The sequence below is a fragment of the Cryptomeria japonica genome, chromosome 2, assembly GCF_030272615.1.
Source record: "Cryptomeria japonica chromosome 2, Sugi_1.0, whole genome shotgun sequence".
Taxonomy (NCBI): Eukaryota; Viridiplantae; Streptophyta; class Pinopsida; order Cupressales; family Cupressaceae; genus Cryptomeria; species Cryptomeria japonica.
In genome coordinates, this window is record NC_081406.1 from 170,057,140 (window position 1) to 170,079,289 (window position 22,150).

The following is a 22,150-nucleotide window of genomic DNA, read 5'->3' on the forward strand; positions in this document are numbered from 1 at the left end:
GGCTATCTTCTTTTATGATGAAGGTAGGTATCCTTGTTCTACTTTTCTTACGACATAAACATTACACTTTTTGAGCAATGGATCATTCTCGGAACCAGGGCACAGACTCTTAGAATGAGATGTCTACATTTTTCTTTTATGCAAGGTGATTATTCTCGGAACCAGAGCACAGACTCTTAGAGCGAGATGTCACGCTTTTGTACTATACATATATAGGTTGTAGCATACTCGGGCATAGACTACTATGAGGTGCTTCTAACCTCCCTTACACACACATGCACGAGGTTGAGTGGAACTAGCGGCATAAGGCTAGACTTTCTCACTCTCCTCCCTTACATGGATCACCTAGACAGACTCTAGGGGCTAGTTTTCCATGTCCTTTTCCCATGGATCACCTAGACAAGATCTAGGGGCGAGAAGTCCATGTCTTCTCTCTCACTATTATTCTCATGTGTTTCCATTTACATCCTTCATCTTGTGTTAGAGAACTCTCAAATCCTCATGCTCTTTGTTGTGTTGGAATTGAGATTTAGTCCTCTTTCTTACCAAATGATTCTCCATTAGTTTTTGATCTCATATCAAATCTTCTTGTGAGCATTTGTCATCAATATTCTTTAACAATTCAAAGTGGTAAACATGATACCCTATTTCAACTCACTAAAATTAGTAAGCCGAAACAGGGGGGGCATATAGCTACCCTCTAATTTTCATCACCTTCCTTAGTAAGCATTAGGTGATTTTGTGATCTAACGTGTGTTTTGTAGGGTGCGGTTCCTAACTGTGTACTACAGATACCACTGGGGGCTTCGTTCGACAGACTTATGGATATATCCTTTTTCAAATAATGTTTACTTTTCTGTACTTTAGCTTGCATATGCACGTAGTGTTCATATGACCGCTAAAGTGGGGCCTAAATGTAGCGTCGTAAATTGTACGCACTTGCTAGGGTGGTACAATTTCACACCTAGTTTAGCACCCGCCTTGGTGCATTTTGCATTTTGCATTGCATTTCCCCTTTAGCACTTAATTAATTAAATTAATTAGGTCTAAGGCTCTATTTTATCATCTTCCACATCATAAAGTTGGGTCCTCTCATTAAAGCGTGCCCTTTTCATTTTATTCCTTCAAATACATCATTTAATCAAAAACCCTAATTAGGTCCTCTTTCAAACTTGGGGGCTTGATTTCGGGGGTCAAAACATCTCAAAATCACCTATAACTTCGGGATTCTCTCTAAAATCATCATATCCGACAGCCCTGAAAATTTCGTGAAAAGTTGTCGGGACCATGGCGCCCGGAGTGCACACGGTCCCGGACATTTTTCCCAAAATTTTAGGAGCGCGATCCAATCATAAAATAAAGCTTAACCCCAAGAAATTGGCGGGAAATTCAATCTCTAGGTCGGCCAAAAGATGAAATTACAACCTAGGGTTTCATATATAAGAGCTCTCTTTCTTCATTTGAAAGGATCCGAATTTTGGCTTTCAAGGACCTCATATGCAGCGAAAGAGCAGATCTTTGAAGACTTCATCAACATTCAACATCCTTCTATCAAGCATTTATCAATTTCATTCATCCATTTAGGGCTTGGAAGACATTGAAGAGCAATAGGAGATTACCGACTGAAGATTGGCTTGTACTCCTCCCTTGAGGGTTGGGTATGATTTCATGTTGTTTTCATGTCTTTGCATAAGCTTCAATATATCACTTATTCATGCTTTAGATCACTTTGCATCTTGATTTAGAGCATTTACATTGTCATTTACAAGCAATTAGGGTTTACTTTCTAGGTTGCTCTAGTTTGCTTACTTGCATTTTAGGATCTTGCACACACACAAGGTTTGCACACACATTACTTTTTACAATACAACTTGGCTATTCGTGGAGGTGGAAATCACCGAAGCGGGGGTTTGACTAAGGCAAAACCCTATATAGCCACCCAAAACACCTTTTAAGATATAAGTGCAGGTTTCGGGACTCGGACGACGCCGCAGGTTGCAGATCCGGGAGAAGCAGACTGAGACCGACCTTCCCACCAAATTTCAGAGCAAAAGACCAGGACAGGGGCGTGGGGCACCTTGGTCCTGCCAGGACAGGGGCACTGGGTGCCCTGGTCCCTCTGTCAGACAGCATTTTCAGCATTTTTGACAGCTTTTCCAGAGTGCAAAACAACAGTTTCAGGAGCAGTTTCAGGGGCAGAATCAGGACAATGACGCCCGCGCCCCCGTCCCGAACATTTTCAGTTAGGATTTAACTCTGGGTACGCATTTTCATTCTTGTCTTGTCCTTGTGTTTATAGCTTTCCATTGTTTAAGTTCAATTCTGCAATCTCGTTATTAGTTCATACTTGCACTTTGGGGTTAGGGATTGAACTTGCATCATTTTATCTTTCAATTACAACAAAGGAATAGAAATCCTAATAGGTAGCCCGTGGCTCTCTCTTTCACAAAAAAGAAGTAGCCAATTGTGTGATACCTCTAGGCTCTTTCGTATTCCACAAATGTGTGATTGAAAGTGAGATTAGGGCATGTTTTCTTAGTGTCACTTTTTCCCCTACACAACCATGTGGTTGTCTTCCATGTAATTATGTATGCCCATACTACTTCAGATAGTCTGGCAGCCCAGTCTCTTCTATGAACTTGCACTATCTTGGTAAGGATAGCCTCCAATTCCCTATTTATTACTTCTACTTGATCATTTGATTGGGGGTGGTAAGGAGTTGATTTCTTATGCCTTATTTCAAACTCTTTAACTAGTTGTTCTAGTAACTTAGAGGTAAACTATGGACCTTGATTAGTTACTATCTCTCAACAAACTTCATACCTACAAAATATTTCTTCATACAAAAATTGAGCCACTTTCATATGGCTAGCATGTCTCAAGGCTTTGACTTCCATCCATTTTGTCAAGTAAGTAGTACACAAAATAATGTAAGACTTTCCATTTGGTGTTGGTTCAATAGGTCCAATAAAATCCAATCCCCATTTTTCAAATGGTGCCAATGAAAGTTGAGGGTAGAGTGGCATTTCATCACTCCTTGTAGCAATACCCATTCTTTGAAAATGATCAAATCTCCATATATGTTGAACGGTATCCTTATGTAGAGTAGCCCAGTAATAACCGTAGCCCAGTAATAACCAAAATTGAGGATTTTAATTGCAATTCTTTTTGTTATAAAATTGCCACCACAAGGGTCATCATGACAAGCCTTAAGTACATCTTATATCTCATCATCTCTCAAGAATCTCCTCATCATATTGTTAGGACCTATGTAGAATATATACCTAGCTATCCAAGACTAGGATAAACTACAATGTATCAACTATTTTTTCTCTTTAGGAGATAAATGTAGAGCTTTCTAATCAATAACTAAATAATTTTCTAAATCTGCATACAGTGGAGAATAAATTTTCCAAGGAAAAATATGTTTGTTAGGAAATGAATCATCTACCACCGATTCTTCTATTGGAATTGTCAACCTAAAAAGAAAGGTTGCAACAACATTGGCTTTGTCTGGTTTGTTAATGACTGTTATGTCAAACTCTTGAAGCAAGAGTAACCATCTGACAAGTCTTCCTATCCCACATTTTTATTCATTAAATAATGAATTATTGCACAATCAATGTGGATGAAAATAGGATAGCAAGTGATATAATTTTTGAATTTGTTGATAGCATAAATGGAACCAAGCATTTCCTTCTCTATAACAATATAGTTTGATTATGCACTTTAATTTTTACTAACATAGTGAATAGCATACTCAAGATTACCTTCCTTTTGCTCCAAAACTGCTCTAACTGCAAAGTCAGAGGCATTAGTATGAATATGAAAGCTATGTTCCAATTAGATCCTCTTAGTACATTTGCTTGTGTAATGGCAGACTTTTGGGCTTCAAATACTTGCTGACAACTTGGTGTCCAATCAAATTCTAAATCCTTTGTCAATAATGTGAATAGTGGTGAAGTTATCTTACTAGAATCCTTGATGAAACATCTGTAATACCCTAAATGTCCAAGAAAACTTCAGACATCCCTTTACTTATGAGGTACTAGAAGATCTGAAATGATTGTAATTTTAGTTGGATCAGCTTGAATTCCATTAGCAGAGATAAAATGTCCCAATACAACTCCTTCCATCATCATAAAACATTTTTCATGGTTGACGGAAAGATTATTATCCTGACATCTTTGTGGTACTTTCTCTAGATTTTTCAGGACCTCTTCATAATTATTACCATATATTTCTATGTCATCGATGTAAATTTCCATGGTATCATGAGCAAAATCTGAAAAAATGATCAGAACGACCCTTTGAAAGGTGGTTGGTGCATTGCATACCCAAATGGAAGTACTAAATACACATATTTCCCCCAGGGACATGTAAAGGTCTTATTATCTTAATCCTCAGGATAAATTTTAATCTAATTGTAACCACTAAATCCATCTAGGAAAGAAAAGTACCTCTTACTAGCTAATGAGTCCAAAACTTGATCGATTAAAAGAAGTGGTAAGTGGTTCTTGTGTGTGGTAGCATTTAATTCCCTATAGTTTACACAACCTCACCACTTTCCTCCCTTATTTGGCACAATTAATAAAGGTGAAGCCCACTCACTATCTAATATAAGATAGATGAATCTTGTATCAAACAATTTATGCAATTCAACCTTGACTATCTCTTTGAGAGTTGGATTCATTCATCTCTATGGTTGCCTAACTGGCTGGAATCCTTCATCGATATATCTTGTGCATGCAAAGGTTTTGGTCAATGCCTTTCATATCATGGTAATCCCATGTAAATGTTGAAGTGTGAGCTTATTGCATCTACAATAATAATCTATCACATTGTGCTTATGTCAACTCATTACTAATATTATGTTATTTTTTTTTCTGGAGACACTTCTATTGGACTAGATGTTGTGGAAATAGAGGTAATGTCAAGACCTGATATTTTTAAGCTACAATAATTAGGAAAAAACATTAGATAGCATAGATGATGTTGAGGATTCTTCATTTTCCATAGAACTATGAACTAGACAAGTGAGACGTGATAAGAATTCTTCTTGTTGCAAGTCTAGGCCATAGGAATTTTGTATTATTTTAGAAAGTACAACATCTTCATCTTGGGATTCTATCATAAGAGTTCTCTCTATCACCATAAGAGTATGCAATAAATATTGCTCATCCTCTTCCAGTTTAGGCCAGATTGATTGTTTCAAATTTGAATGTGGTTGGTTTGGAGGGTATATAATACCAATTGCTTAGTTTTATCTCTTGTGGAGATTTTCATATCTCCCAAGCTACAGCCAATAAAGGCATCAGCAGTGGCCAATCAAGGCCTCCCTAAAATTAGTGGGTATCCTCCCAAATGGAATTTAGTTTGTTATACAACAAATTCAATAGGGTAATCACATGAGTCTATGGTCATCCGTAAATCTTCAATTATTCCCTCTAACTTCACAGTAGATCTATATAGCTAACTACAACACTATTGGGATTGGCCTTATGTTGTCAAGTTATAATTCATACATTGTTTGTCTTTCTATAACATTAATTTCTACCCCAAGATCTATTGATGGATTTTTTATAAGGGTCTCATTGATACTAGCATCCATTACAGGACTCCCTAGATATAAATATTTGGAGAATACTTGTTGCAAGGTGTGCGCCATTTGTCTCCTTGTGGTGTGTAGTGCACTGCTTGGGTTTGTGACATGGCTTAACCATCCCTTGTGGATTCTATAATTCTAGTGGTTGTATCGGGCATTAACATGTTGATCTTTTGGTGCAACAACAACTGTATGTCTAACAAGTGGTATCAGAGCTTGGGTCACAGGTTAAAACCCCTTTGCTTGACCTAGGGGGAGATTGTTGCAAGGTGTGTGCTCTTGGTCTTCGTGTGTTATGCAGCGTAGTGCTCAGGTTTGTGACATGGCTTAACGACCTCCTATGGATTCTATGAGTCTAGTGGTTCTATCGAGCATTAACAAGTTGATCTTTTGGTGTAATAACAACTGAACTTCTAACACTACTATGGTACCTAGCATGATCATGTGGTTGTGGGTGTTCCAATGGTTGGTTAGTGACATCTACCACTAGTTCCTCATCAAAAATTTATGTGATCTATGGAGACATATTACTAGGAAGAGTCATTCCTGAATGTAGATGGACATCACTTGTCACAACTATATAAGTTGGAAACTTAGTTGCCTCATTCACATAGGCCTATTGGGTGGGCTTATTGTTAGTATTAGGTGTAGGTTGAACAAGAAATTGAGGTGCTCTTGTCGGAGTAGAGGTAGGCATGTTCTGACTAGGCATAAGAGCCGACTATTGAGGATGTGCATTGGGCATAAGGCAAGTGGTTTAGGTGAATTTTATTAATTTTGTGGGTAACTAGCATTAGACTATTTCTATTGCTAATTTCTACTCCATGCTTAAGACCATGGGTTTTGGGGACCTTGTCATTGGTTATAGGTTAAATATTAGTATTGAGATGGCCAAGAGCCCTACTAAAGCATCCAATTTGATGCATTACCTTGCCAATGGGGTTTTTTCATTATATCCCAAGGTTGAAAAATCCAATTCGTGGCATTTTGTTGAATTCTATGAAATGAAGGATTATATGATAATGGGTTTGTTGGCATACCCTTCTTTTTTGTCATGGACTTCATTATGATATGTAGAAGATATGTCCATCCTCGTCTTCTACTGCATGAAATTTTGGAAAACTAGTTTAATAGACTCGAGAGTAAGCTTATTTTGTCTAGATTTCTTCAAAGAGAATGGAAACCTATCTATGCAGTCTACAAGGGGCTCATATTCTCTTTGAGATATTCTAAATATGTCTTCCTTACTTGTGTCTCCACTCTTGCAATGTTCCTAATACTTATGCAAAAACTTTTCTTTTATTGTTGCCTGACTAGTGATTGCATTGCTTCCTATCTCCATAAACCACCTTAATGTTAAATTCTTCAAAGTGGTTGAAAATAGATTCAAATGGTGAGCATCAGTTACATAATCATCTTCTATAGAGTACATCAAACTCAAACAAAAAGGTATCAGGATCTTCAATGACAATACCATAAAAGTTAGGAAGGACATTTGGAGGTATATTCTTTAATGATGTTTCCCTCTCCTAGTTAGTGATTGGATATGCAAAAGTGGTTGGTCCATCTAGATTTTCTACTTTTGCATCACCCATTGTTAGTGTTGTCTCTTGTTAACATGTTGGAGTAGGCTCTTCTTGAATATTACCAGTAGATGTTGGATCTATATATGGGCTAAATGAATCTTTTGATATATGTCTTGAAGCTAATGACTCATATGGCTCCTCTATGGAAGTCAAGACATCTCCTACACTTTTGTAGGGAAGGAACATTCCTCTAGTATCCCTCTTTCATCGCATGCAATGGGGGTGTTGAGCTTAGGAGTTCTCTTCATGTGCTTGTTAGTAAATAAGTTAATGGCTTCTTAAATTCTGATGATCCTAATGTTGAATACAAACAATTATGCTACTAAAGTATAACAGAAAAGAAATTACTAGAAATAAATGACTAAGAGTACACCTAAACTTAAGAGTCTTATACCTTAGCACCATCTCGAATGACACCAAAAATGACCAATCTCTATTATACCCATTAAGTTGGTGCAATATGTCATGCACATAGCTTGATTGAGGTATTCAATGGGATAATCTTATGTACTAAGTGAAGGCTCATTTAAGTATCGACCAGGGATGTTTCTTCAAAGATGGCACTGGCATTGTATGTGGAACACAAGATTCCTAAGCTTCCTATCATTGTATGAAAGGATTACATTCAACTAATGAAAACATAAACAATGCTTTAACAAGAAATTATCCAATACAACAATTGTTGCAGGTGACCCTAAGAGTGACACAACAATGGCTATGGGTGCAACTATTAATATAGCTAATAACTAGAAGTTGGTTGCAACTACAATCTTAACTAGAACAATATTAATGAACATGAAATAACAACCTAAAATTAACAACTCAGTTATTGCATTCAAGAAACTATATAAAAGAAAAGAAAAGGAGGCTCACATTACCTCAAGTGTCCCTTTCTTGAGGAATGTAGTTTCTATGAGGAATTACAATACACTGAAACTACAAAACAATAATCATCATATCATTCTTAAATCATGCTTAGAACAATCAAAAAATGATTACACTCAAGATCTCATGAAGAACACAATCTATATTAGCTACATCATATATTCAACTAAAATTGCAAAAGTACATTGATTCTGACAACAAGGTAAGGATCCTGACTGGAATTACACTTTCACTATTTAAAAGTAACTACATTGTTAACTTCTTAAAACTAATTTTAACCAGATGTTGCTTCTCCCTAATACTGAGGTGAGTTATTCTAAAAGGAAAAATTGAAACAAATGATTAACACCATAACAGTTTGCTTCATAATAAACTCTTTTATTAAGTAGTGACATGGAAATGGGAACATGGTTGTTGCATTAACTTCAAGAGTAATTATGCACCACCCCATGATGATTTATCTTCTAAATGTTCAATGGAGAGACAGAGTAAATAGAGGCTCTTCTTCAACCATGAATACTCTTTGACCATGGTTCTTCTTTCCATATTTACTGTTTCCTTACATTGACAATGGTCCACTTCCTTCAATTGTGGATCACGTAGAGATACATCAATGATAAGCAACTCATTCTTTTTAATACATGTTAGTTCCAATAATAAAATTAATTTGTGTAAATCATCATTTATAACATATAACAACATTTCATTCATCAAAACACATTGCATATCCATATTAATGTACCACGTATATATTATAGTTAGCAGTAATATGCCTTCTAAGGATGATAAAACATATAACAAGTTTGACAATAACATATTAAAAGTATGTCAAAGTAGCAGGTATTAACAAAAAAAAAAGTAATCATAGGACATTGACAAAGCTCATCACAAGTTAGGCTAAAACACAATTAAAATATCTATAACTCATCCAAAAACAAATTCATTAACTAAATATGTAATAGGTCAGCTCCACAAGCCCACACATTACTCTACAATAAGGAACATCCTATGTGTTTCCCAAAACATGTTCTATTGACCCCAATGTACATCTACACATGAAACTAGTTATCCAACGCTCTATCACTTCTATTTTTTTGCCCACAGAAGCTCAACCACTAAAACTCTAGAATATGATAATTAGCATGTAGCTTTACTTAACTTCCAAACCACGGGTCATAACTCTCAAGTGTGGTAGAATGTAGAACAAAACAAGTTGCAAGTGTAAACACACTTTCTAAGGAACAAACATCAATAACATACCACAGACACTTTTAGAACACCTTCAACAACTGGAATAGATACAAGATGATATTACAATCATGTTGAAACTAATCTCACCAACATAACATGTCATTATCCTTCTGAAATTCAAATTCTTGAACATAGACATGACAATAATTGCACTTTTGGATACCCAACACTCTTCCAAATACCTTGACATCAATCATAGAATTGACCAACACCTTTGGCATCAATGACAACCTTTTCCCAATGCAAAGATGCAATGACTCAAGGATGGGTATCAACTTTGAGGCCATGTTAAGCGCCCATGTATAAATGAATATCTCAAAATTAGAGGAAAGGAGAAAGATTGCAGGAAAACCCCTCTCCAAAAGATAGAAAATACTATATTCCACTAAAATTAAGAGAAGAAGAAAACCCCACATGAGGAAATTTCCCCCCATATGAGATAAGAGATACCATGTATCTACCCTCGAAGTAGATTCCCCCATAAAAATGGTAAATTCTTCACAATGAATATTGATGATGATTAAATCATATCAAACAACATTCCTCCCAATTACGTATGTAATATGTCTTCCCATTATTCAAAGGAATATGAGGGAATAAATATCAAGAAATGTGACTTTTGTAATATCTACTCAAGTTCTTTCATGTTGATGTTAAAAGGCATCACAATCAAGTCAAGTGTTTCAGGCCACATTAATAAAGGTGAAAATCTAGAACTTAGTAGAAATGGATAAAAAAGATCCAAAGATTAATATACTTCCTCCAAATGTTGCTCAAGGGTCTCCATAGAAATGACAAACTATGACAAATGAAGAACATAGAGAAAGAACAAGAGGTTATGAGGATACCCTCATAACATCTTAAGAAAATGAGGCAAATCCACAAGAGAAAGTATCAAATGGAGATGAAAATCCTTGATATTTTCTCACCAAGTCTATAAGATAAGACTAATAATTTACAAGCATATAATTTTTATCAAGTACTCATCCTGAGTAGCTATATCTAGAAGATAATGAATGTCGAGCTGTATTGAATCATTAGAAGCCACGGAAATAGTAATACTAGTCTCGTCAAAAGTGACAAGATATTGAGGAGATGGAATATTATTATGTCTCTAGAACCTCAATAGATGAAAGAACAACTAGATCAAACGACCACGCTATATCCCCTCAAAAGTGTCCATGTTAGATGCTTAATTTTGTACATCAATTGAAATAAATTTAGGAGAGAAAAATGTGAGGTGTATACTTCATATTGATGATCAACCTCACCAAAAAAAACATCATCTCAGCTATGTGAATATTGAATATTGATATAATCTATGGTGAACTCAACACTCTTCCCTAGTCCACCATGTTTGATATGATAAATAGAAATAATATTTATTGAGAAAGAAAGTACACAAAGGACATCGTTGAATGATATTTTTTCTATGTCAAAAGATCATTTCCTACAAACATATGTATATGTGTCGATAGCCATCAAGACATGTGTCGTGGTGGACAATACTCAAATGAAGAGAACATACTCTATCATTCAAATCCATATGATGTGAATCTCCAAATTCAAGCATCCATCTTTCTAGATCAGAGTATATAAATGCAAAAAAAATCATTAACCGTCCTATATCTTTAAATTTGAAGAAGAAGATGATGATGATGATGAATCCCCTAACATAGTCGAAAGTAAATTTATTTCAATTTTATTAAGAAGATGCTTTAACTTGTCAATCTATTTTGAAGAATATTGATGTTCAATGTGTCCTAATTTCCTCCAAAATGGACATTTAGTCTTCTCCTTATTATATGATTGCCCTTCGGAAGAGAATTTGTATGTTCTTCTATGGAAGTGAATTTGGATTGTGTGTTCTTCTTAGCCTTGTTATTTCTTCTATTTTTCACTAGAATAATTTTGATCCTTTGTAATAAAGGCTTATGATTGAAGACTTCAAGGTGCCCATTTGAATAAGATTATCTTGCTCTCTAGTAATTAATAAAACAAAAATCCTTTTAAAGGAAGGTATTTTAAAATTAGTACCCAAAGCACTCTTAAAAGCATATAAGGTAGAAACAAACACTAACTTTTAAATTCCTATCATTGAGAGAACATTTATCAATTATGTTTGTACATGGTTACCTCGTCAAGCCTTTTAGATAAGACACATCCATGCATCCATATATGCATTGATCATTAGGTTTTGAGCTTCTCCTTAAGTTTATCTTAAGGGGGGTGTAGGAGTAATTGGGATATCACCTTAGTAATTAATTAGTCAATAATTTACTTAGGTTCCCTATCACTTCATTATGTACTTAAGCTAAACTTAGGAGTTCTTTTCTATTATTAGATTGATCTAGTTATAGGTCACATTGTCTCTTTACATAGGGTGAGAACATTTATCATGATTTGATTTACTCTTCGCCTAGGTTTAGATATAAGGTTTAAAATATTTATGCTTTTATAAGCAATCATTGTATTCATTGTGATATGTCTAAGTTATTCATGGTAATCTCAATATCAAATTCTTTCTTGGATTGATTATCTCTCAAGGTTGCATAGCATACAATCATGACTTTTTCTCTTTAGATGTGATAGGAATTTCACTTGCATATGATTTTCAGGAGCTATGGGGTTAAATATCAACTCCAACATCTAAAACTCATCCAAAGATCAACCCTAAACTATGTAGTGTAGCCAAGTATGACTATCTCACATAAGAAAAGAAGGTTAACTATAGATATCAATCATAGATTGTCATTATCACAAGGTAGAAACAACATGTATATTATACAATAAGTTGTTGGCCATTTGGTGAAATTGATTATGTGTTGCATTGATGTTTTGTCATTGATGTCAATACTAGCTATTTGGATGCTTTACCGGCACCCTTCCGGTTCTGGTAGGTTGAGTGGTTTCTGGTTAAGTATGATACAACAAGCTCCGATATAATCTGGTGATGGAATTGGCTTGTTCATGATACTCATACTCTTATTTGATCAGTTGGTTTTGGTCAGGTGTTTGGATGCTATCCTGCTTGCTTAGAAGATTGGTTTCTCACTCCGACGAGGGTTTCACTGGCAGAGATTTTGGTGGAGATCCTTCAGGAAATGCATAAGTGGTGTTGGTGCAAATTTTGATGGTGTTTCAAGATGTTGTTGGTGATCATGTTCGAGACTTGGCGTCTGGAGATCACTGTTGAAGCATGTGGACCTATACTTGGTCCCGGTTGATCTAGGTTATAGATCGGCTTTAATGTAACGTATGGATAGGACCTATTGTTGTATTTCTGGGATGTCTTATGTGTTGATATTACTTAAGGCCGACATGGTTTGTAATTATGTAATTAGTTTATTGTCTAGTGGCCGACCTGATTGTTTATGGTCGATGGTTTATATAAATAGATGTAAGATCTCATTGTAGATTATCATGGTTAATGTAAGAGGTCATGGTCAAGGAATGTAATGTGTGAATGATATAATATCACTCAGGCAGAGGAGTTGGTCGATCATTGGAGATTGAATTGGGTTTGTGTAAGAGGATTTAGTCCTCTGGTATTGAGCTTAACCAAAACTGTACTCAGGCATAGGAGATGCTATCTTTTGCAGTTCAACACTTATCCAGATTGTTGTCTGGATTTATATGTAGTCGGTGAGGCTCCTTTTGTGATGAGCAGTGTGCTCTAGGTTGTTGGCCTTCCTATAAGTGCAGGCCCCTTCATTGTAATTCACATACTTACTACAGAAGTATTATCTAACTGTGGGTACGCTTCCCACCATTCCCTTTACTAGGTTTTCCATGTACAAATCTTGGTGTTGTGTGGATGGATTTTATTTTGTGATTATTGTTTATGCTTAATTGGATTAACTACTATTCTGGTATTATTGTTTTGGGTTCTGGTATTAAAGTTTAAATTGTTGATTGCTTTCGGTAATCTATGACAACTGATTCACCCCCCCCCCCACCCTCTCAGTTGTCTTCCAATTATCTAAACTGTCTAACAATTGGTATCAAAGATTTGGTCCTCCCTATAGAAAGCTTAATCGCTTAAGGAAGATCCTATGGTGACTAACAATTCAAGTTCATCCAGTTCTTCTGGAGCTATCTTTCAAAGGGATATACCGAGGCTTGAAGGAACAAATTACATAGTATAAAGACTCAGATGGAGACTCATCTAAGATGTCTTGGCAAGGAGATTTGGGAGATCACATAGAATGGTGTCATACCCTTTAATCCGGGATCTGGTAATCCTCCTCCAGCTAACCTATACAAGGAGCTTGATAATGATTGTAGAGCAAGAGAAGCCCTCTTGTGTGCACTATCTGATCAACAAATAATGGGATTAACAAATAAATCATCTCGAAAGGCTATATGGGATAAGTTACAGATTCTTAATGAAGGTGACCCTACTAAGAAGATTGCTAAACTTGATGGTTGCCAAGTGAGATATGAAAACCTAAAGATGGAAGAAGATGAAAGGATTACTGCATTCATGGAAAGAGTAAATGAGATTGTAATGGGAATTCAATGTTGTGGTGGAACTCTGAGTGAAGATGAAATTGTTCCTAAAGTCCTGAGAGCCCTACCACTAGCTTACAAAATGAAGGCTACTGCTATTAATGAGTTGAGAATAATGGCTAATACATCTATCAACAGAGATACTTTGATTGGGAAACTATTTACTTTTGAGCTTGAAGAATTTGGATCTTTTGGAGCTATAAAGACTGAACCTGTTTTTCATGCATCTACATCTGCAACTGGTAAGCAAGATTGGAAAGCTTTATATGCAAAAGAACTAGAAGATATGAAGAGAGAAGATGATGAGTTTGAGCAACTTGAAGCACTATTTACTAGAAGAGTACCAAAAGGACCGGTAGGAAGTAAGTATGAAGAAAAAGCACCTTTTAAATGTTTTGCATGCAATAAGATTGGTCATTTTGCATCTAAATGTCCTGAAAGGAATTCAAGATTTGAAGAAAGAGTTAAAAGATCATTTAAGCCTAACCCTAGATATAAGAACAAATATAGATTCAATAAAAATAGAGATAAACCATGCTACATAGCGGATGAGGAAGGCATTACTGAATCAGATGATGAGCCGACATAAGACTCTTCTAGTGGATCCGGCAATGGGAAGGAATGGGTATTCCTGGCTATCAAGGAAGATGATTTGGCACTGGAAGAGAATGTACCTGAGCAGAAGGCACTTGCTACTAAAATTGAGGACAAGGATGAATGGGTAATTGACAGAGGTTGTTCACATCAAATGACTAGAGATAAAGGGAAGTTTCTGTCTTTGCAAGAATTTGATGGTGGACTAGTTAGATTTTGAGATGACAAGGCATGTATGATCAAGGGAAAAGGAACTATATCATTGGATGCTAAGTGTTGGGACCTATAAAAATTTGAGTATTTTGGGAGGCCCATTTCTAATTTTTGCATCTGCTATCAAAAAGACTATCTACTAGGTCAGCTCGATAAGGATTCATTTCAAGGAAAGACAAAACAAAACCCAGTTTGCATCCTCCCCTCACGCAAAAATTCCAAGTAAATGCAATTGGTTGGTGTATTTCCAATGCCCCTGGGTGGTTCTTGAAGAGGCTCAAAAACCTTTAGGCAAAAGCAAATGGCAGGGGTTGTGTGACAGAGGAAAGGACCCAGGGGGTTTTCAAGCAAAGGGCCAGGCGTAGACCATTTATCCCACATTGGCAGTGGGGAGGAGAGTTTTTGTATTTAAATGAAAAGTCGCATACATCCTTAGTGTCAAAGCTTTCGGTCTTTTAGCAAGTGGTCGATTCAGGAGGTGGTGGGCCCCACGTGCACGTGCATCTCAAAGCGGCCTAATTTTGTAGCAAAAGGAGAAATTAAACAACAGGCAGGTTGCAGAAGATCCAACAGCGATCGCTATACCGTAAGATGAAGGTGCTTGACTATTACTGGTCGTGACTTGGCAACTGATGAGGTGGCACACAAGTGGCAGACACTTGGTGAAACCGTGGCATAAGTGAGAGCCATTCAGAGAAGGTAAAGTCTGAGTGGGTTAAGAGGATCTGATAGTCGAGTGAGATGATCTAACAGTTGTCACCATGTTGCGAAGCGAAAGTGCATGCCAACTATCCCATGCGTCTTGGCGACAAAGCACGTGCGCTAAAAGGAAAGCGGCCCAGGCGTTAAGGGTCGAGCAACTTGAGGGAAGATCTATGATCATCGTTATATCGCCATGACAAGATGCCTGATGATTATCACCTACGACATAGCGACTGGCCAGGTGGAAAGTCCAAGGTGGCGAGTAAATGTATCTAAAGGCGACTCAGGATGTGACACGTGTCGGGCTTGCCAGAAGAGAAATTGATAGAGAGGGCCATTCAAGGAAGGTAAAGGTCGATCAAATCAAGGCCGACCAACGGTGATCCAAGGAAGATCAACAATTGTCGCCAAGTTGCAATGAAAATATGTGTGATTGCTAATGGTCGTGACTTGGCAACCAAGAGGTGGGGCCCGATAAAGAAGGAGGGCAATTTGGAGGAAATAAAAAGAACAAGCAAGCCGACGAAGAAACAAAGGGCTTCATTCCGGCAGTGAACCTAGGTGGTGTTGAGGTGGTAGGATAAGGGCCTCTGAATGAATCAGATGGTTCCACATGGCAGAGAATGCATGACAAATGTCTGCGCGGGAATTTCAAAGATTTAAAATATGATTGTTGACTGTGGTGAGCAGGTAGAAAATTAAACGACTGACCTACAGAGGGACCGAGGGCCAATGGATTAATTTTTGCCCGATATATAAGTTGTATATATCGTTGGAAAGCTTTGGATCTGAGGAATCTGATTTTGTAGTTAAGTGTAACCCACGGCAAGTATTTTTGGGAAAGTTACCTCGGGATCTCAGATTGGATTTTTCAGTCAGAGAGATTAGATGTTCTGCAGGCCAAGTGGTGCGAAACAGTTATTGCTGAAAGATAGGGTAGTTGCTATTGTCAAAGAATGAAATCTGATTTTGTCCTCCCTTTCCTTCTTATTCGAGGGTCTTCTCATTTTGTAAAGGGTTCCAGATTTTTGTGAGCAAGGTTCCTAAATCTTGGTTTCTAGTTATGAGTTTTTTTAAAAATTTGTAATACAATGTCCCTTTTCAAGTAATAGAGTATCTTCTTGTTGGGAATGTTTTCTGTTATAGGTCGCATATATGTAAGTTATATATACAGTTTATTGGATTATCTCTAGGCCTTCTCTTGTTTTCAATAAATCCAGTCTTCAAGAGAGTTTGGGTTTATCCTCTCAAAGTGGGAGTGTAATGGTTGTTATTAGGTACTTTTCAAGGAAGAGTTTAAATTCTATGAGCAATCATTTTGGATTTAGGAAAATGTCTGGATATGTATGATCTTTTGTTTAAGTTTAGAATGTATTAATGTCAGGCATTAATACAGGGATATCTTTCTTAATAAATTGGACTTGTAAGAGAAGTCTTCATTTGCAGATTGATGTATGACTCCATGCCCTTGAATAAAGGCACTGGTCTTGCAGATTATGGGGATTCTCAGGGATTTTAAAATATCTTTTTTCTTTTATGTTAGTAGTTTTAGTTTGTTCCATCTATCTCATGCTCCAATCTTGTTGAGATGTCAATGTAGATCTAGCCCATCTACAGTAACCTCCTTATTGTTGAGCCCTGTGAGATTTATCTACTTTTATTGATGCCATATGTTTGTAACTGGTTGTATTTTATGCATCAAAAGGGTGTCCCCCCCTAGGTCTTGCAGAACCTGAAGTTTAGGAGGATCAATAGGATCCTATGTTAATTTTGTCCAAGCCCTGAAGCATTTCATTGATTGAGATTGGCTATTTCATAGATATTTTGCAGGTGAACTTGGGTTTCTCTTTTTTGAGAACAACATAAATGGCAACTCCGCTGGGCAAAGATCTAAAGATCTCTGGTATATACTGTTAAATCAAATTGTAAGTTATTATGGCCAAATTCATTTTGGGAAGTCTTAGAAGTCTACAAGTCTGAAAGTTGTTTTCAGATTTGAAAGTATATATCCTGGAAGGTTTTGTTGGTGAGGAATTTTTTTTAAAACAGAATTATGTGACTTTGTTGTGTGAGACCCAGAAATCTGAAGTTGTTTAAGAGTGAAGATCAATGATGAAATTTTAATCCTCTTCAAGGAGGTGGCAACTCTGTATGAACAAACCTGAGGTTTGGGGGTTTTTTTCAAATTATCAGTCAAAAGTGAAGTGAATAGCAGCAGCAATTATACCCAGGTATTCCTCAAAAAAATTATGAGATAACTTTGCTCCTTATAAGGTGAAGCAAGTCACCCGGAAAAGGAGTATTGGTTCTAAGGTTACATACTTCTTGTTCTTAAAAGTTTCAGTCAGTGATGGGAGAAGTATGAGGTTGTAAAAATTATGACTGCATGTTTGGAAAAGAGAATAAACCAGTAAGATGCATTGTCATGGTAATGGTTCAATAGATGTTTCAAATTTTATGGATCTAGATGTGGTTCCTAAGTCTAGTGCTTCTTTGTCAAATTTGAAGGACATTAATAGGGAGATTGAAATACATCTTCAAAAGATCCAAGATAGGTGCATCTTGTTTTTAAGAAGGAAAGTAGGAAAGAGAAAGGTAGAATCATCATATATTTTTTATGAAAGATTTATTGCTGCATTAAATGAGCTTCCAGTTGATGTTAGACCCCATGAGTCTATTTGGATTGATTTATTCTTACAGCTTGACGAGCCTGACTCAGTTAGTTGGTTTTCAGCTTTGAGGGAGGAAAGTGTTACAAGTATTAAAGAATGGATAGATGAGATTGAAATGACCAAATCTGAAAATACACATAGTTTTGAGTATAGTGATGGAGATGAATCCGTGAGTGGATATACCTCTTATGATGCTGAAGATGACTCTTATTCTCAGCATGGCAGTGCAGATGTGTATTTAGAGAAAAAAGAAAATCATGAAAGTACAAGTTATTGTTCAAATAATCTTGAGCATGTTGAGGTTTCAATTTTGAATGATATAGATCACCTTGCTGATAATGTCAATCCACAAAGTGTTTTCAACCAAGGTTATGAAACCATGTTGCAACATATAACAACACTTTATGATTAGCCTGATAAAGGTCATGATGCAGATGCAAGTTGTTGTAATGACAAAATGAATGTGCATGAAGACATGAGCATTGTAGATTTAATGCATGCATCAGATTGGGACAATGTTCATAGCACAGAAGATGAAGCCAAGGAAAATGAAATTGAAGGAGAAGGTTCACTAAGTAGTGAACAAATCTCAGAACTCTTAGTTGTTGATCTTAAGAGGTATACATCCAAAAATGTCCCCAATCTCTCATACCCAATCAGTATATGTTTTGATACTGATGATGTTCTTGGCAGTGTGAGGTATGATACATATGATATTCCTTTCCCTATAGTTGATTTGAATAGTGGACAAGATGAAAATACATATAAGGTTGATAAATGTGATAATGTGGATTCATATATTGATATGAAACCAGAATTTGATATGCATTGTGTGAATCTTGGTGTTAAAGGGAAAGACAAATCTAAAGTATTTTTTCCGGATTTACAATTAGTTAATGAACCATTGATAGATGATCATGCATTTTCGCGTTTGCAAAGGACTGATATAAGGTGTGATCAGTATGCTAAGTTGTAGTCATTTTATGAGGAAATGTTCCTCTCTAGTTTGCAAGCCTATATTATGGATGAGTGTTTTCCATTTATGCAAACTAGCACTCAACATGTGTCTGATCTTCCTAATGATCAAAGGGAGTTGGATTACTTTTTTGTTCAGCTGGGAAACAATTGTAAACAATATGACAGTTATGTGTCATTTGATGGTCAGCATTTTGAAGAGGGATCTGTTTTTCAAAGATTGAATGATTACTGACATGTTGATTATCTTCTATGTGATGAGTTGATGAGAAGTTGTAGGGTTTGTGATCAGGCAGATGTAAACAAAATCTTCAGCTTACCCTTGATTCATGGAAATGAGAATCATGTGTTTGACAGGGGTAATCATTGATTCCAATTTTGATGGCCTGGGGCCATATGTAAATAAGTTCTATTGTACAGTAGCTTTGCTTTTAGTTGTGTGATTTTCAATAAGGAACCCTTTTGTTGGGTAGAATAAGGAACCCCTATTTTGGAGAGTGAATCTCATTGAAGAATTTAAAAAAAGAAGTGTCCTATTTTTTGGGTGGTCTACTCTACCAAAGATTCTAAATTCTTGTGTTGATCTTACAATCAACCATCCCCAATCAGAGCCACTATTGGGACCTATAAAAATTTAAGTATTTTGGGAGGCCCATTTCTAATTTTTGCATCTGCTATCAAATGACTACCTAGTGGGTCAGCTCAATAAGGATTCATTTCAAGGAAGGACAAAACAAAACCCAGTTTGCATCCTCCCCTCGCGTGAAAATTCCAAGTAAATGCAATTGGTTGGTGTATTGCCAGTATCGCTCTGTGGTTCTTGAAGAGGCTCAGAAACCTTCAAGCAAAAGCAAATGATAGGGGTTGTGTGACAGAGGAAAGGACCTAGGGGGTTCTCAAGCAAAGGGCCAGGCGTAGACCATTTATCCCACAATGGCCACGGGGAGGAGATTTTATGTATTTAAATTAAAATTTGCATACATCCTTAGTGTAAAAGCTTTCAGGCTTTTGGCAAGTGGTTGATTCATGAGGTGGTGGGCCTCATGTGTGCATGTGTCTCAGAGCAGCCTAATTTTGCAGCAAAAGGAGAAATTAAACAGTGGGCAGGTTGCAGAAGATTGGACGGCGGTTGCTATACTACAAGATGAAGGTGTTCGACTGTTAATGGCTATGACTTGGTGACTGATGAGGTGACAGACAAGTGGCAGACACATGGTGACACCGTGGCATAAGCGAGAGTCATTCGGAGAAGGTAAAGTTTGAGCGGGTTAAGGGGATCTGACGGTCAAGCAAGATGATCTAACGATTGTTGCCATGTCGCGATGCGAAAGTGCTCACCAAGTATCCCATGTGACTTGGCAACAAAGCACGTACACTACAAGGAAAGTGGCTCAAGCGTTAAGGGTTGAGTAGCTTGAGGGAAGATCTATAGTCGTCACTATACCTCCATGTGAAGATGTTTGATGGTTATCACCTGTGACATAGCGACTGGCCAGGTGGAAAGTCCAAGGTGGAGGGTAGATGGATCCAAAGGTGAGTCAGGATGTGACACATGTCAGGCCCACGAGAAGAGAAAGTGATAGAGAGAGCCATTCAGGGAAGATAAAGGTCGAGCAAGTCAAGGTCGACCAACGGTGGTCCAAGGAAGATCAATGGTTGTCACCAAGTCGCAATGAAAATATGTGTGATGGCTAATGGCCACGACTTGGTGACCAAGCGGTGGGGCCCGATAATGAAGGAGGGCAGTTCGGAGGAAATAAAAAGAACAAGCAAGATGAGGAAGAAACAAAGGGCTTCATTCCAGTGGTGAACCTAGGCGGTGTTGAGGTGGCAGGATAAGGGCACCGGAATGAATCAGATGGTGCCACATGGTGGAGAATGCATGACAAATGTCTATGCGGGAATTTCAAAGATTTAAAATATGATTTCTGACTATGGTGACTAGGTAGAAAATTAAACGACCGACCTGTAGAGGGACCGAGGGCCAAGGGATTAATTTTTGCCCGATATATAAGTGTTATATATCATTGGAAATCTCTCAATCCAAGGAATCTGATTTTGCAGTCAAGTGTAACCCACAACAAGTATTTTTGGGGTAGTTACCTTAGGATCTTAGATTGGATTATTCAGGTAAAGAAATTAGATGTTCTGCAGGCCAAGTGGTACGAAACAGTTATTGTTGAAAGATAGGGTAGTTGCTATTGTCAGAGAATGAAATATAATTTTGTCCTCCCTTTCCTTCTTATTCGGGGTCTTCTCATTTTGTAAAGGGTTCCAAATTTTTGTTGGCAAGGTTCCTGAATCTTGGTTTCCAGTTTTGAGCTTTTTAAAAAAATTCTAATACAATGTTTGTTTTCAAGTAATAGGGTATCTTCTTGTTGTGAATGTTTTCTGTTACAAGTCACATATATGTAAGGCATATATACAATTTATTGGATTATCTCTAGGCCTTCTCTTATTTTCAATAAATCCAGTCTCCAAGGGAGTTTGGGTTTATCCTCTCAAAGTGGGAGTGTAATGGTTGTTCTTAGGTACTTTTCAAGGAAGAATTTAAATTCTATGAGCAATCATTTTGGATTCAGGAAAATGTCTGGATATGTATGATCTTGTGTTTAAGTTTAGAATGTATTAATGTTAGGCATTAATACAGGGATATCTTTCTTAATAAATTGGACTTGTAAAAGAAGTCTTCATTTGTAGATTGATGTATGACTCCATGCCCTTGGACAAGGCACTGGTCTTACAGATTCTGGGGATTCTCGGGGATTTTAAAATATCAAATATCCTTTTGCTTTTATGTTAGTAGTTTTAGTTTGTTCCATCTATCTCATGCTCCAATCTTGTTGAGATGTCAATGTAGATCTAGCCCATCTGTAGTAACCTCCTTGTTGTTGAGCCCTGTGAGATTTATCTACTTTTATTGATGCCATATGTTTGTAACTGGTTGTATTTAATGCATCAAAAGGGTGTTCCCCCTAGGTCTTGCAGAACCTAAAGTGTAGGAGGATCATTAGGATCCTATGTTAATGTTGTCCAAGCCCTAAAGCATTTCATTGATTGAGATTGGCTATTTCATGGATAGTTTGCAGGTGAACTTGGGTTTCTCTATTTTGGGAACAACAGTAAGAACAATACTGACAATGTTTATTATGTTG